This window comes from Armigeres subalbatus, chromosome 1 (genome assembly GCF_024139115.2).
Source record: "Armigeres subalbatus isolate Guangzhou_Male chromosome 1, GZ_Asu_2, whole genome shotgun sequence".
NCBI lineage: Eukaryota > Metazoa > Arthropoda > Insecta > Diptera > Culicidae > Armigeres > Armigeres subalbatus.
The window spans coordinates 147,123,338-147,141,913 of NC_085139.1; the positions used below are offsets into that span (position 1 = coordinate 147,123,338).

The 18,576-nt window shown below is 40.6% G+C and overlaps 1 protein-coding gene across 5 annotated transcripts in view; it reads right to left on the reverse strand.

The window, feature by feature from the left end:
* Positions 1-18,576, reverse strand: part of LOC134205224 (forkhead box protein O) — a 299,216-nt gene that overhangs the window by 37,672 nt on the left and 242,968 nt on the right. The gene's annotated exons all lie outside the window — the stretch shown is intronic.

The following is an 18,576-nucleotide window of genomic DNA, read 5'->3' on the forward strand; positions in this document are numbered from 1 at the left end:
ATTGTTACATAAGACGGAATCTTCAGACGCAGTACTCTATAGCACATGATGTTCCATAGTGCTGGACCAAAAATCGATACCCGTGAAATACCGGCTAATCCAATTATTTGTATCCAGCGATTTGTATCCAGCGAAGCATCAAACAACAATGTTTTATTCTGAAATAGCTTTTCCGAATTCTGTACAGATAGTCTGGTATCATTAAGCTATGTGGTGAGTAGTTAATTAAGCCTTAAGGCACCGAACTGATTGATTGACAAGCCATCAGCATCCTAAATTTAAACCTCTAGCCCGTTTAGGATAACCCTCACAAGCAACATACCAGTTGTGATCAGTAGGCAGAATGGTGTGCAAAAGGATCTCTGGCGGTTTTCCGAGCTTATGCCGTTTCTAACGGTCCAGGAAACTACCATCGTCCAAACAACGTTTTAGGCAACTCCTAAACATATCTGGATCAGGGTATCGCATATTCGAGGACAAGGTACGGGATATAGCAGCAACGATGAATTAATCTGGCAGGCAAGAACTGCCGTTCTTCCGTGCTGCTGCAGTAGTAGGTATCAAAATAATAAATATGCCATCGATTTTTAAAGCAAGCCACATTGAAGGAAAAGCAAATCCATCCGTTTTACAAGCTATACAGCACGGACATAAAACAAAAATCTGCTCCGCGCTGGTCAACTCCATCACCGTTGGTGCTCTTCTCAAACAGAAGGAGATAGAGATACTATGATGCTTCGAATGGCAAGTCATTGCAAAGTCATAATATACTGCAGCCTCCCTCCTGGACGAAATCGCCATTTGGTTTGGAGAAGGAGCTCCATCTAAACAGAAGACCTTTTTTCTCATGATCGTTTATTTGATAGGCTCAGGCATATATAACACTTTACGGAGCAACGGTCCATTGTGATGTGTACAATCGATGTTATTTTCAGAAAAATATATTAAGCTCGTTTAGTGGAATGTATTTTATTATTAGGTTAGTAAGATAGGGAATAGCAGACCTTTTCATAAAAAAAAAATAATAAACGATTACGCGCCACGCCACCGCCGTCGATGGTTTGTGGTATCAAGCCGCCGACACTTTTGCATCAGTGCACTGCTGCTACAATTTCGGAAAAGTTCAGTTGTTACATAAATCCAGAAAAAATCTTAAGAAGAAACATCAAAAGAATTTCTTGTGGATTTTCAGGAACAATTCCGTAACGAAATTTCCTGTAAGAACTTTGTAATTACACAAAAAACGGTAGACTGTTTCGCCCTTGAAAAAGGCCAAAAATACAGGCCGAAACGTCGGGCAAAACAAAACGAATCGTTTTGACTAAATAAGACTGAGAAAGCCACAAAATAAAACACTTTGTAATTACTTCATTCAGCCCTGATGAGGTGCTAGAATTCCGAATGATTTTTAAACAATTCTCATGGATATTAGAAAGAATCTCTGGTTAAATCTCTAAAAAATTTAGCTTGAAAATTACTACGAACAAAACAATCTTCAGTTTAAAATCAGAAAAAAATTGCCTCAGAGCTCTAAAGAAATTCCCATGGATATTCTGTTTGAAAATTCAATAGCTCTGTTGGAAAAACAAATAATGTCCGGTGGAAAAATAGCTCACGTTTTGTCTGATTTTCACCGAAACTTCTTTTGAATTTCTTCGGCAAATTCTTCCGAATCTTCACAAGAAATTCTTTTTCATTTCCATGAGAAGTTCTTCAACATTATGAGGGAGAACACTTCCAAACTTTGAAGAAAATTCTTCTGAATTTCCAAGGGATATTCAATGGCAATGCCATATGAAACAATTCATGGAATTTGAGCTGATTTTTTTTATTTCGACCAGATATGTATTAGAAGTTATCGATGGAAATTATTCGGAATTCCCATTTCCAGTACTTGGGGAATTCTATTCCAATTCTTTTAATTTTCCAAGGAAATTTGTTTTCTTCGAGGCGATATTCAGAAATTCCAAGGTAGAATCTTTGAATTATCCTCAGGAAATTCTTTGGAATTTCAAATAATTAGTTTTTAGAATTACTACGATTTTTTCCAAAACTTTCACCACAAATTTATCATAAAGTTAATCGGAAATTTTGTCATCTTCGGGAAGTCATTTTGACCTTGAAAATCTTCAAAAACATAACCACGTGGTTTCTGGATGCCCCCTAATGGCATTTCTCGCTTTTTCGCTACAAAGATTCGAGTTTCGAAACCAAAATACCAAACTTTTGACCATCGACCTTTTTCTTTTCAGCATCGGCTTCCCTTCCTCTACATAATCGATCAGATCCCTATATACCCCAAAGCGAAGGAAATTATGGAACTCATTGGCTTCAACGTCTGTCAAACTGTCGCACAACAAAAGGAATAAATCTAAGGCTCCTCTTTGGTGGTCGTGGACTTCCTCAGAAAGAATGTGCCCTAAGGTGTGTCTATAAATATTGAACTTAATGTTTCTTAATGAATAGAACATTGAAATCGTCATTATCAGTAAGATGAAAGTCAACGTTCTCTTACGATATCCTTGTGCAGCTCGGTCAGTCCGATTATAAAGAAGAGGTCGTGGCCCTGGCTATGCATCACAACATCAACTGTTAGCTGCTGTTAAGCTTCAAGTTGGATATGATTGAAGCCATAGCTCGAAACCATTGGCCGTACGATCACCATTGAGGCAGTCGACTGTCCCAAAGAAATGAACAATCGGGATGGTTCGGCAGTTGCATAAATAACTGACCTCACCAAGCAGAACACATAATCTGTTACGAAGCACTTTCGGAGAAGCCTGCGGACCTCTAGCAACAGCTACGCTACACTCAAGTGGCGATCTCGCTGCACATACACTAATTTGAGCAAAATACTGGCCTAAATAACTTTATAAAGGTTTATGAAAACGTAAAAATCATCTTGCAAGGTTATATTCAAAAATCTCTGTTTTGTGACAGAAAGAAAATTTTCATCTCATTTCTAGGATTTAGGATCAGCCACCAATCGCATTACATCAAAATATGCGTATCCACATTATCTACATACCATCATCGGGGGTGATAATGGGTCCGGGGGGGGGGGGGCTGGGGTGAGAATGTGTCATCGCTTTCACCGGCAGTCTGGAGGTCGTAGAGCAAGACCGTTCAGAAAGGTCTCTTATATTTTAGTCTTCTTGCCCTCAGATGCATTCAATCCAATCTACAAGCATTCTATGTGGTTGAAACAGTGACCCATTCTCACCCCCATTTAACCCATTGTCACCCCCGACGACGGTACCTCGAAACTTTTTAGTAGACATTCAATATCCGCAACTAACGGACTAAAAGTAATTCAATTTGAATCGTAAAATCAACCATTTGTTAATCACTATTACCAGTGCGTGTCTCCATAATTTATCTATTTTTTCCATTAGCTCATTAATGAAATGTCTTTTACAACAGAATATATCATTTTTTTTATACAAAACTATAAGAAATCATAGTTTCATGCATTTTTGTAATAATTTCTAACGACAAATTATTGAATTTATGTAATAAATCAATTAAGAGAAAATGTTGCAAAGATCAACTGGCAACAGCAAGCAGTCATAAACCGCAGCTTATTAAATCAACATAAATCTCAACACAAATAAGTCAGATTATCTCGACACCAGTTCTTTAAGGTGATGACAGCATTAAAATCCTTAACTGCCGTCCCCACCCACGGGTTCCGTCTTCTAACAGTCTACACTTCACTCGAAACATGCTGCGAAAATTTACTCTTCCTCAACTCAGAAGCACTTGTTGATTCATTGCTGCTGTGGCTGCTTCAGCTTGCTGCCACATATTTGAGCAATGATACACTCCGACAAGAGCGCACAACGTACAACCCAATCCCTGATCCCACCCGTCCCGTTGTTCGTCGTTCGTGTACCAACTCGCCGGTAACAAGTGTTTATTTATCCATGTTACGGTTGGTTCGTAGTACAACTTTATAAATTTTGTTCCATCGCGTGCGGCGAAGGAAATAAATCTGCCCGGTACTTGGTTCGCATACAGATCTGCGGAAAACAAGGATTTCCCGTCGGGAGGAAACTGCAAACGCTTGGGGTTAAAAATTACTCTCGGTTTGACATGATTCGTTCTAACGCAACGGTTGATACGAGTTTATCAGGTGATTGGATCAGTTAGGTATTAAGGCATATGATTTGGAAACACCTTTTTTTTTTTGTTGAGGAAAAGTAAAAATATGGATCTCTTGGATTTCTTACTTTTACTTTTTTGTTTCTTCAAAATATACATTTCTTCGCGTTCCTGAATTGTGGGTTGCACTCATTTCTTCGAAATTTAAAGCAATTACGCTCAGATTTAAAAAGGCAGCCCGATATGTAAATTGCTTTGAAATTTTAATGAAATCTTCTCATATGTCATCGAGCTTGGGCGTATGCGATGCGGAGAAATAATCCGATGAACATCAGACGACTGAGGATCTAATTGAATGCGAAATTAACTCAAAGCAAACTTCAAAGAAATCCTAAAAAATGCTTCCAGGTATCCAGGTGTACAGCCTACAAGAAAAGCCGCTCTTCGTTCAATTTGAGATATTTAATTTGGCACTGCTCCACGTTTGATGTGGTGGCTTGCGCACTACAATTCACATCCTAATTGAACAGCTGATCCTATTGAGCCTAGTCTATGGCAGGGAGCAATTGATGCTATAAATAATACACCAAGCACCGCAGTTTCATTATGATCTTTTCAATTTGTCACCATCGTTTCCCAAAGAGATTCCACTTGAATCGTCCCCGCAAAAACTGTTTTATGTATGAACTGCCAATGATAATATGGTAATAAAAATAAGAAGTAAAATCAAAAAGCTTCTTTTTATCGTTTAGCAGTTCTTTTGTGGCTCGCTTTGGTCCTGGTCAGAACGTGCAGTCACTTAGGACGAGGGCTGCGATACTAAAACGAGCAAATTTGTAAATAGCTTCTGGTGAAAGCAGCAAAAGTGCCAAGGCAGAAGAGCGTTTTATTATATTTCACTTGTTGATATAGGAATTCAACAGAGTAACAACATTCACAGGGCCACGAAATACAAGCAACAAGGCTCCTGCTTGAGCACTTCCTGTTTCTGCTGCTCGTCTTCTATTTATATGTAGGGCAAATAAAACAGCCCTTGCAGCAGTAAACCGGTCGGCTGGATAGTGGTGGAACGGACAACCATCACTAGGGGAAACCTTCAAAAGCAAATACTTCGTTGGTTTTCCGAAAACGGGTACAGCTCCATGGAAGTGTGCGCAATGAAGTAGGGGAGGACAGTGCATAATGCACCCCTTGGGGCAAAATGTCCTCACTCATATAATCTCACTTGTCATAAGACGAGTTTGTACAATCCCATTGAATTCCACCACTTAATTGTATATTGACAGATACGTATTTCGGCCTCAACAGTAAGGCCACCTCACCCGTTAGATTGTAGTCCAATCCATTAAGAAAAAACAAACAACCATGCGTTCACCATTATTTCACATGCATGTCATTTTGCACCACCATTCGGGCGTTTTGCCCCAGGCCTATTTTCAAAACATGTTTTAAATGAGCTAGAAAGCCATGAAAACCTTATTGTTTTGAATAGGAGATCATAGTGAAATGTAGCTGGTTTTGTAAATTTTCCATCTGCACGTTGAAATGGTTTGGTATTCTTATTCATATTGGTAAAAACATCGAAAAAGCTTAAGGGGTGCATTTTGGACTGTACTCCCATACCCGTTTCAACTTGTCATGTCAAGTTGGCTACAGTTGTTAACAAGCATTCGGAGCAGTTTTATTTTGAGTCATGGGTGGGAAAATCAATCCACCGGTCACAATATTCGTTCTGATTTTGATACATGTGTGTTCTCCAATTAGGGTTAACTTATTTTCATGTTTCAAATAGAGATTTAAAAATGATTTCATATTATAGGATATCGAGTATCTTCATTTTATAATAAACGACGAACTTGTAGCGCTTTAATATTCCTATAACTTTGTCGAATGGAACATTGCTGTAAGTGTGTAGTTTGAGGCGTAAGAAGAAAAATCTTATTTAAATTACATTATTTAAAATGACACAAGACATTTGGAATAGATTTCGCTGAATAACATCAGATTTTATATTTGGAGCATTATACTTTTGGACAATAACATAGGATCATTATGAGCTACGTCAATTTTTTACCAACATGCGATAAACTTTTTTTTTCACCAAGATCTTGGCGATGATTACCGATGACTTGGTGAAGCTGATCGAAATCTTGTTACCAAGATTATGGTTAGCATTGCGAGATATCAGCTGTTGGATTCTCGGCAGTTGTAAAATTTAAGGTTAGCATGATTACTAGACCTCTTCATGTTTTCAAAAAGTATCAAAAATTCAACTGGTCAGCCCAGAATCACAATTCTTATGCTAAAATAAACCTCCTGTCAAATTCAATTCAGTTAATTCGGATAAAATTTCGAGGTGGCTCAAGTCGAATTAGTGCTTTTGGGCTATTTTCAATTTTGAAAAAAATATCTCAATGCCAAAAATCATCGCAACAACCTCCAAACGGATGCTTTTGATGTGCTCTACAAGCCTTGTGATTATTGCGATTCGTTCCGTTCACGTTTTGACCATGTTAAAGTTTTTTTAAGGCTTTTAAATGCATAAAAATGCTGTTTCCCCTAGAAGTCGTTGTTCTACAAAACTCTTGAATTTATTAAAAATCATTGCTAATTCATTAAATTAATATTCTTCATTATTCCCTGGACATTTGAGTAATATAATTGCCAATGTACGATTTACCGTCAAATTCTTAAAAATCATAAGCTGGACATTTGTCATAAATTTACACGTTAGGATTTCTTCAAACAAGTTATTCGAACAAAGAAGCATTGGCATATTTGATGCTTACAATAAACGACTTCCAAATTTGGTTCATTGCATCATATGTCTGTATGCTTTTACCATCGCGTGCATCGTAGTAACAAGTGAAATCAAAGCATCTTTGTTCGTACAACTTGTTTGAAGAAATCCTAACGTGTAAATTTATGACAAATGTCCAGCTTCTGATTTTTAAGAATTTAACGGTAAATCGTACATCGGCAATTATATTACACAAATGTTCAGAGAAAGAAGAGGAATAATAATATGATAAATCAGCAATGATTTGTGATATATTCCAGAATTTCGTAGAACAACGACTTCTAAGGGAAACAATATTTGAATGCACTTAAAAGCTTGAAAATCTCTTTAACATGGCCAAAACGTAAACGGAACGAAACGCATTGTTCACAAGACTTGTAGAGCACATCGAAAGCTTCTGTTTAGAGGATGTTGCGATAATTTTTGACGTTTATATCTCTTGTTAGATTTTTTTCAAAATTAAAAATAGCTCAAAAACACTAAATCGACTTGAGCCACCTCGAAATTTTATTCGAATTAGCTAAAAATTTGACAGGAGGCTTATTTTAGCAAAAGACTTGTGTTTCTAGGCTGACCGGTTGAAGTTTTGATACTTTTTGAAAACATGAAGAGGTCTAAGCAGGAGGCCCAAGAAGCAGGATCGGATGATAAAAATCGTCTTAACTGGGGTGGCATTGCGCATCTCGACTCGAAATGAGCAAACCATGCAAACTGTCATACGAAAGAGCTGTCAAAAGGAGATGGGCAATAAACACAGACCGGCAACAAATAATTAAATTTAATAGAAAGAAATCCAATCCCATTCAAGTCACTTCAGGAGTTCCACAAGGCTCCCATCTTGGCCCTCTTTTATTTATATTGTATGTAAATGACATTTCCCTCATTCTCAAAAATATAAAGCTTTTAATTTATGCCGATGACATAAAGTTATTTATGGAAATAAAAAATGAAGGCGACATTATCGTATTCCAGAATGAAATACAGATGTTTTATACATGGTGCAGAAAAAGCCTATTGCAACTAAATGTAAAGAAATGCAACATCATATCATTCAGCAGAAAAAGAACAACACCAAATACACAAATTGTACTAGGAAACAAAACTGTAGAAAGAAGTGAAAGAGTTAGGGATTTAGGAGTGATTTTAGATTCAAAACTAACACTTGTTGATCACTATAACACAATCATTCACAAAGCTAATAATATGCTAGGCTTTATCAAGCGCTTCTGTTTCAACTTTCAGGATCCCTACACAATCAAAACACTATATATTTCATATGTACGATCCATACTGGAGTATTGTAGCATTGTATGGTCGCCTTACTTAACCTCACATGAAGAAAGAATAGAATTAGTACAAAAACAATTTCTACTATACGCTCTTCGTAAATTAGGTTGGACGTCATTTCCTCTTCCATCTTATGAATCACGTTGCATGCTTATAAACATACAAACATTGAAACAGCGTCGAGAGTTTGCAACGGTTTCATTTGTTAACGATATAGTATCTCAACGTGTTGACTCAACTGAAATTTTGTCGAAATTAAATTTTTACATACCTTCTCGGCTACTTCGACATAGGACTTTATTTTTCACTAACCACCGCCGAACAAATTACGCCAAATTTGGACCTCTTAACCGAATGATGGCTGTTTATAATCAACACTGCGAAGCTATTGACTTAACAATGTCTCGGCATAACATTAAACAATATTTTCAAAGCACGAACATAAGGAATTCAACAATTTAAATTCATAATTACAAACAACTTTAGCAAAAAAAATATTTTTATGTTTTTTATTGTATTTCATAATCTACTATAGCATTACGAAAGAAAAAAAAAACATGTATATGTATTTGTACTAGTCTACGTCGGTTGACGAAATAAATAAATAAATACGCTAAGAGAAGAATGAATTCTGTCATCAAAAGAAAAAGTAGAATCATGAAAATAAATTCACAGCGAGGTATGGGATGCAGCTCTCAAAATAATTTTCAAAATTTCAAAATGATATTTATTTACAAATAATTTATAGCATGAGAATAGAAATTTGATTATCTACATTATACATATATTAATTTGATTGTTAATGACAATGAAGTTTTTTCTTGAAATGATTTCGGAGATGGTAGTACTTTTAATGTTTATTGAATTTCTAATCCCGCCTAATAAATCATTTTCAAAAAAATCTCTGTTTGTAATTTTTAAAATTATTTTCAACTCCATTGGCTATACCTTGCCGTGTTAAATTTCAGTGATTCTACTTTTCCTCTGATGACAGCGTTCATCCACTTCTCCTCGCGTATGGGGCCAGAGAGAATGAGAATGAGAAAATCTCTCACTTATCATGTCTGTATATACACTCTCGATAGGTAGCACACCGTGAGAGTAATTTTCAGGTAGCTGTTACGATAATGCACTGATTCGGGGGGCTACAACCCACGATAAATTTCTTTTAATAAGCCCCAATTACGGGAGGCACCGGTTCTGGAGATGCATTTCAACTTGCGATCAGCTGTGCGAAAAAAATATGGTCCCCAACATAAAATGAGGGAGAACAAAGCGTTCTATCAAACCCCATCGGTGGGGGCCGCCTATCCGAATCAGTTTGTTTTTCAACTTGTATACAAGTGCGATAGTTTTGTTTTCATGGCTTGTTATGATTCGAAGAGGTTTTGCCTCTCTTTTCTCGTTGTTCGTTATCTATTGAGAGCGATTTCTGCAAACCCTGCCCCTGGTTTCTCTATCGAGAAAGTCTCCAGAGCTTTAAGAAAGATAGAAGTGTGTCCGATGGAAATCCTGTACGGAACCTGTACAAGAACCATGTTCTTTGGATACTCTACAGACTTAATCTTGATTGCAGAATCCCGACTAAACTCTGCCGAGAATTGCACAGCCGACTGTAACACATTTCAATGGTACTTATTTTCCAAATGCCGAAAGTGAACGGAATTTTTTATTAGCTGGATGTTCATTAAAATGCTAGTACCAAGATTTGCACACCGAGATCGGTGAATGGAGCTAAGTGTATATGTACTTCAACAAGGAATGCGTCCAGCCGAAAATCACATCCAGATTTGCGAGATCCGTTTGGAGGAATAGTCAGATGGATCGACTGGCGCACCTCTCTTATTTTCATCAATGTTGGTCAATAGATCATTCATGCTTGAAATAATCAGTTTCTTCAACCTAATCACCAAACATCGTTCACATCCACTTCACAATAAAACGTTTATTAAGTTGATAAATTCATCAGAAATCGATCTTTTCCTTTTACGACAAATTTGTCGACACCGCAGCTAAAGATTTTTCAAGATTGAGCACTTGTTTCTCCATATATCGAGTCTTGATATTGTCATCCATTACACCTTCCCTTGCAATGGGGATGAAAGTAGAGATAAAAGTCTATTTATTCTGATGGTAATGAGATCAATTCTCAGGATTGACTCAATTGAGGTAATTCTATTGAAGTTTCGCTTCTATGTTGAACCTACTTCAAATCAGAATTATTGTTTATCTGTAACAAAGTTAGTACGCTTTTTATACCGAAGTTGGATTTTTCTCCAGATATAAGCAAGTTACCTTACTTCGGAAGTAGTGCGCTCAATTCGCCTAAAGATCCGCTAAACAACTAAAGCTGACAATATGGCGTCCCTAACCCCGAATCCCAAGGTGTCAGGCGACCCGTGCAGAGGGAATGAATGACCTGGGGGCGAAACAATTTGCCAGGTCGTTAACGGAGCCTGTGGAGGTTCCACAGAGTGAGGGCTGCTTCGGCGGCAAGCGGGTGGCAGTGGGTGGTACCCACACACTCCCAAGTGGTGCACATGTGGTGCAAGCGAATGGGAGTTGGGGGTATTACTCGTAATACCCCCACAGAGTGAGGGACCGAGTGTATGGGTGAGCACACAAGTAAGACTCGCATGGTACGCATGGTCGGTAGTGTTAGAATGACTGAAGTCTGGTGAGGCCTGGCAGGAGTGACGGGGGCAGATACCTCTGCGGCACCTCAGAAGTAGGGGACACGAAAGTCTCGCTACGACTAGCAGGAGTGTAGGGGGGTTGATGCTTCTGCGGCACCTTCAGAAATTGGAGACATGTAAGGTAAGTGGTGCCACCTCGTTGCAGGATGGGGAGACCACCACACTGACTGAGGACTATCTGGGCTTCGAAATATCAATAGGTGGGTGCTGCTTGCAAAGCACCTGTCCGAGACCTATTGACAGCATCAAAGCCCGGGTAGGTGAGTGTTAGGCACGCGTGACGTGCCGGGTGTTCCACGCCCAAACGATGCACAGAGTGGATATAAATGGGAGATGGGGGTATTACAACCACCACTGAGTGAGAGACTGAATGTCAATAGAGTGGTGCACAAGCGGTACAAGCGATTGGGACTGAATGTATGAGCGAGCACACAAGTCCCATAGAGCATATGGTCAGAGTGGCTGCTTAGGCAGTAGTGTGATCCGGCTGTCAGGGACGGATTGAGTGAAGTCTCACTAGGCGTGGCAGGAGTGTCGGGGGGGCAGATACCTCTGCGGTACCTCAGAAGTAGGGGACACGAAAGTCTTGCTATGACTGGAAGGAGTGTCGGGGGGTTGATGCTTCTGCGGCACCAGAAATAGGAGACATGAAAGGGTCTGCCTCGTAGCTGAGGTAGGAGCGGCATAGGAGCCACCAACCTAGGGTCGCCTCCGGCTTGGTAGACAAGTGGTGTCACCCTGTTGCAGGACGGGGTGAACACCATACTGATTGAGGACTGTCTATGTTGTGAGATGGCGGTATGGGGACCCCCTGCAGGGTACCTGTTACTCCTTTTGCAATCAGTCAAGCAGCACAGGCAGGTGAGTGTTGGGGCACATGTGGTTCCAGTGTGTCTTGTGCAAATGTGTTGCATGGTGAGTATCGGAGAGTTGAGGCGCATACGTGCATTTGTGTACGTCATGGAGGGGGCGCAATGCCCAATAGTCATAGGGTAAGGGTAACGGGTAACAAGCGCGATATTAATAACTACAGGAGAATTACATCGTAATGTGCCGTATCGAAGCTATTTGAACTTGTTATCATTGATTACGTCAGTGCACACTGCAAGCAACACGTCAACACAGACCAGCATGGCTTTGTAACTGGGCGGTCGACAACTACAAATCTACTGTGTCTAACCTCGTACATCACGGAAAGTATGGACACTCGGGCCAAAACGGATCTGATCTACACAGACCTTTTTGCTGCGTTCGATAAGCTGAATCATGACATCGCGATCGCAAAACTGGACCGATCAGGTATCGGTGGGGATCCTTTGAAATGATTTTGCTCGTATCTTACTGACCGCCAACTAACGGTCGCATTAGGCGACAACCGATCAACGTACTTTCGTGCAACTTCGGGTATACCACAAGGCAGCCATTTAGGACCGCTGATTTTTATCATGCACTTCAATGATTTTTTTTCCTGTTCGGGTGTGCCACTGCGATACTTCAATGATGTCCATCATGCTGTTAAGGGTCCACAATTATCATTTGCTGATGATCTCAAGATATTCCTACGTATCTGCTCGGTTACTGATTGCCATACTCCCCAAGGTCAAATCAATGCTTTCGCTGATTGGTGCAATACGAACCGGATGGTTGTTAATCCGACAAAATGTTCCGTTACCACATTTTCACGCAAAAAAAGCCGATTATCTTCAATTACCTTTTGCTGGGAACTACAGTCGAACGGGTGAATCACGTGTAGGATTTGGGTGTGGTTTTAGACTCAAAACTGTCATTTTCACACCTCCTTTCATACGTTGTCGACAAAGCGTCTAGAACCCTGGGTTTTGTCATGAAAAGAGCGACAATTTTCACGAACGTCTATTGTCTGAAATCGCTGTACTGTTTTTTGTTGCGCTCTACATTAGATTATTGTTCATCAGTATGGAGCTCGTATTACAACAACGGCGTAGAACGTATTGAATCTATTCAACGGCGTTTCCTGCGGTTTGCGCATCGAAGACTAAACTGGAGAAACCCGCTGCATCTTCCTAGTTACGAGGATCGCAGTCGCTTGATTGCCTTAGAGCCACTGCGTATCCGCCGGGATGTGGGCAGAGTCCTATGTGTAGCTGATGTACTTCAATGAAGAATAGATTACGAAAGAATTTTACAACAAGTCAACATGGTCGTTCAACCAAGACCGCTACGGAACAGTTCGATGCTGGGGCTCCCCCTTCGTCACACTAACTACGGTGCAGAAACTGCACACTCAGTTCAGCTCGGCATATTTTGATTCTTTTGCCGAGATCCGCACAGCCGAGCGCTCGGCTCGTGACTTCCTGCTGATATCTCAGCTGAAAAATAAGTTTGTTTACTGCGGCACTCCAAGGAGCCACCGTAAGCATACGTTCATTCAGCCGATATTCCAGCAAACGAACTTAAACGAAGGAGAGAGAGCCGCCGCAACCGGGGACATTCGCCTCCTCTACGATATCTCACGACGCTTAAGCGGGGCGAAGATGAATGCAACGATGCCTGTGAAAGACGCGAATGATCAGTTATTGACCGACCCAACTGACCAGCTGAAACGCTGGTTCGAGCACTTCGAACAACTTTTTCAAGTGCCAACCAGGCCATCACCACCTCGGCATGATCTGCCTAGGATCCGACGTATAACACGTGTCAATACCGAAGCTCCATCACTGCTAGAGATTCAAACAGCCATCCAAAGCATGAAATCGAATAAAGCTCCAGGAGTCGACCGCATATCAGCCGAGATGCTCAAAGCTGACCCCATGACATCCGCTCAACTACTGCATCGTTTATTTCGTAATATCTGGGACACCGCAACTTTCCCGGTCGACTGGATGCAAGGTATCTTAGTGAAGGTGCCAAAAAGGGTGACCTGACTGTATGCGATAACTGGCGAGGCATTATGTTGCTGTGTACCGTTCTCAAAGTTCTGTGCAAAATTATCCTAGCCCGGATTCAGGAGAAGATCGATGCGACTCTCCGGCGGCAGCAAGCCGGATTCCGTGCCGGAAGATCCTGTGTGGACCATATTGTCACGCTCCGCATCATTTTGGAGCAGGTCAACGAATTCCAAGAGTCCCTTTACTTGCTATTCATTGACTACGAAAAGCTTTCGACCGTCTCTATCACGAGAATATGTGGGGCGCCCTGAGACGCAAGGGGTTCCTGAGAAAATCATCGGCCTCATCGAAGCACAGTACGAGGCCTTTTCGTGTAGAGTGCTGCACAATGGGGTCCTGTCCGACCCTATCCGGGTCGTAGCTGGTGTGAGGCAAGGATGTATTCTATCACTGTTACTGTTCCTCATCGTAATCGATGAGATTCTGGTAGATGCAATTGACCGTGAACCAAACCGCGGGCTGTTATGGCAGCCTATAACCATGGAGCACCTAAACGACTTCGAATTGGCGGATGACGTTGCACTACTCGCGCAACGGCGCTCTGATATGCAGAGTAAGCTCAACGACCTTGCCGATCGCTCCTCCTCGGCAGGTTTAGTCATCAACGTCAACAAAACCAAATCGTTGGATGTAAACACGGTGACTCCTTCCAGTTTCACAGTAGCCGGGCAACCAGTGGAGAATGTTGAAAGCCAGACGGCGGTACCAAGATCGACATAGGCGCACGGATCAAGAAAGCAAGGGCTGCCTTTGCGAGTTTAAGAAATATCTGGAAAAACAGGCAGATAAGTGAACGCACCAAAATACGAATTTTCAACTCTAACGTGAAATCTGTGCTGTTATACGCTAGCGAAACATGGTGTGTATCAGTGGAGAACACTCAACGGCTGCAGGTGTTCATTAACAGATGCCTGCGGTATATAATTCGGGCCTGGTGGCCTCACAACTGGATCTCAAACAACGAAGCTCCATCGTCGTTGTCACCAGAGGCCGATAACAACAGAAATTCGGGATCGGAAGTGGGGCTGGGTCGGCCACACTCTACGTAGGGGCGGAAACGAAATCTGTAAGCAAGCATTAGACTGGAACCCAGCGGGACATCGCAGCAGAGGCAGACCTAGAGGCTCATGGCGGAGAAGCCTCAATAAAGAAATAAAAGAAGTCGACCGAAATCTAACCTGGCAACAGGTTAAAGCGATAGCCGGGCATCGCTCAGGATGGAGATCTTTCAAGTCGGCCCTTTGCACCACCGGAGGTGTACAGGATCCATAAGTAAGTAAGAACTTAAACCGAGATTTGCACAGCCGAGATCAGTGGAAAAATTTAAGTGTGTGCAATCTACGGCCTCCAGAGAACGTTTAATAGAGTTTCTTCCATGTTCGACTTCAACTTGACGCCGAATGTTCTTCGTCGTAGATTTTCTGAATTTTTTCGTTGATTGTATGTGATAAGGCTGCATTTTATTTGTTTTAATTTTTTATCTTGAAAATGCTACTATGTTATATTTTCCTGACTATGTGCGTTTATATCATTAGTATTAATTAATATTTACATACATCATTAGGGCCAATTGTAGTCCGTTGATGAAATCACACAATAAATAAATAAAATAAAATAAATAAAAATACCGTTTACCAAAACTACCACAGGTCCATATATCCCAGTGATTTCTCGTGAAAGTCTAGATGACTCGTCGGTTTTCATCAAAGCGAGTATCACTTCAACATTTTCCTACCTATTCTCTAAATGACTGGCATTCGGGCACGGTCGGCGCTGGTATTGCTTAGTTTTGTGTCACCTGTTCTTAATCTCAATAATCTTATTTGGATCTTAAAACATTTACGGACATAACTTCCACACTCCTGGAGCGGACGTCATCCTAGCTGAGATATTTCGTCGGTGTGTTAGTGCTAAAGGATACAATTCGAGTAGTCGCTGGAGTTAGGCAAGGATGTATTATATCTCCTTTTTTCTTCAATTTTGATTTAGCTGATGATGTTCGCTCTACTAGCGCAACGGCGCTCTGATATAAAGAGTAAAATGAAAACCCTAGCCGAACACCGAATCGTTAGATGTGAGCACGAACAACACTCCAACTTTACGGTAGCCGGGAAAGCAGTTGAGAAGGTCGAAAACTTTCAATATCTTAGCAGTTAGCTAGCGTCAGACGGCGGAACAAAGAACACGAATGGGAACACAGATCAATAAGGTTAGGGCTGCTTTTGTGAGTTTACAAAGTATATGAAGATCCAGTCAGATTATTCAACGTACCAAATTTCGAATATTCATCTCTAAGGTGAAATCACGTGAAATCGTTATTTTTATTCGTCAATGAGACTTGGTGTGAATCAGCAGAGATCACACAGCAGCAATACGTATTCACAACTGGATCTCAAATGCTGAGCGCCATGGACGATGCCATCAAAAACCGATATCAACAGAAATTAAAGATGTGGATCAGCCACACATTACGAAAGATATGATACAAAATCTGCAAGCAAGCGCTGAACTGGAATCCGGCGGGACATAGCAGCAGAGGCAGAGCTAGGGGCTCTTGGTGACAAAGCCTCAACAATGGAATAAAGAAAGTCGATGGGAATCTGATCTGAGCCCAGATCCAGGTCAAAGCAAGCAGTCGCCCAGGATGGACATTTTTAACGTTGGCTCTTTTTATGCGCACAATGTAGAAGTCAGCGCCAAGTCAGGGAGTCACTGCTTTTGATTCATTTGCAGACGATAGAGCAAACACACGTAATCCAGAAATCCCGTCGAAGTTGCTTTTAACATCAAGGCCAAGTAATTACAATAAATGACCAACATTTATTTAAAAGGCAAATATCATTTTGCTTTACTTGCTGAATATGTGCTATTGTACATTAGCTAACCAAACTCTTTGCAGCATAGAATCCCATGTAATCAGCCGCCATCACCACCATGCTGTACATTCCAGTATGTGCACACAATAAGTCATCTCTTGTAATCTTCAGGGTGCATTATTTGCTGAAAAATATCCTCAGAACTTTTTACATCTCAGTCAAGTGCTGGAAACATCCATCCCACTAGTCTTATGGTTTCCACCCTACAACCCATTCTGATCCAACTTTATTCATTTAAGTGAAACTGCTCACACCTCCAAAGTTTATGCCCTGCATAGTCAGTTGGCGCGGTGGCAAGAAGCGCTAGAAACAAAGCAGAAAAAATCCGAACACTTGATTGCACCGGAGTTGATGAGGCGTTGAGAGCAAGCAGCTTTTAACCGCCCTCTCCTGTCGAGAGTGTTTTTCATCTAAGGGTTCCGGGCGGTGCTACTCACTCATTTACTGAAGCATAATTTCTTGCATAATTTATACTAATCTCCTGATCTGTATCCTTCCAGTCGGTTGCCCTTGCCTTGCATGCATCCCGAGATAGATCAATCAACTCAGCAGGGGTGAATTTGATTTTCTTTCCACCCCGTGTTGTCGTCGTCGTCGGTTTCAGGCTCGCTCGAATGACTGACCGAACCAGCAGCCAAAAACAGACATCGCTCTACTAGATGCTAAAACACACAAGAGTCTGCTGTAATCTTGAGGCGCGAATTGAAGGCAGAGCTTTGGGAAATTGTGATGATGGTTTTTAGCAATTTTCAAACTCTGTGGGTGAAAATATAGTCACAATAATGGTTTCGGGTTTTCAGCTGCGGAGGAAACCAAGCATTTTCAATTGTTAGAAGTAACCATCAAAACAGCAACAGTTTTGAGAGTACGTTTGATAAAATATTTCCATATATTCAATATAATTTTCATCAATATCTCCATATTTATGTTCTTATATTTTATTCTTTTCCAATGCGAATAAAATCACGATACCATATTGTACAAGAATCCATGCCTGATAAAAAAAATAAAATAAAAAAACAAAGCCAATGGTCAATTATCATTTTTCAGAACGATGTTTAACCAAAGGAATGAAAATCTACAAAAATAATATAAGGAACTGTTCCCATCTCTATCTCTTTCGTAGGATCTTTTTGCGAACATGCAGTAATCAGTAAGCACTGCTGAAAAAACCTTCAACTAAACTAAATTGCTTTCCATTTTGTTGTTTTTGATTAGAAGCATGGAGATGAAGAATATCGGAATAGTCACAATACATTTATGTTTCAAGTTTTGCTATATATATGGGCTGAAATAAGACACCGAAAAATAAACCATTATTCTACATGCAAACCATTAAAAAAGATGCAATGATATACTGCAGTATTCACGTTTACCAGAGTCCAAAAAAATTTTTTTAAATGACATACTTGCACTTTGTATTTAATTATATATATTATCTCCTATCATTTCCACGGGTTATTGCCCATGCTCACGCGCGACCTATGATTTTTGTAGGCCAACTTACTACATTTGTCTTCCTCAGAAGAAAAAAAAAACTGTCTCGCAACAAACCACAGAACAAGCACGTAATCCATCAATAAAGCGTTGAATACTTCACGGGAAAGATTGAGGCTGATTCCACAAAGGAGTAACCGGTCTTGATTAATCAGAGTCAATGTACTCCTGAAACAACAGGGAGGGTTGTAATGGTCCCCGGCCGTGACGTTGAACATTGATGAAATCTTGTTCAAAAATTCTTTCGCCTACCAAATTCAGTTCCCCATGCCACAACGCAAAGGCCAGATTTTTTTACGCCATCCAAAGAATGTGCACTCATCTCTGCGCCCTAAATCGTAGTCTTAGTTCCATAGAACATAACGCTCCTCAAGGCACGGGATATGAAA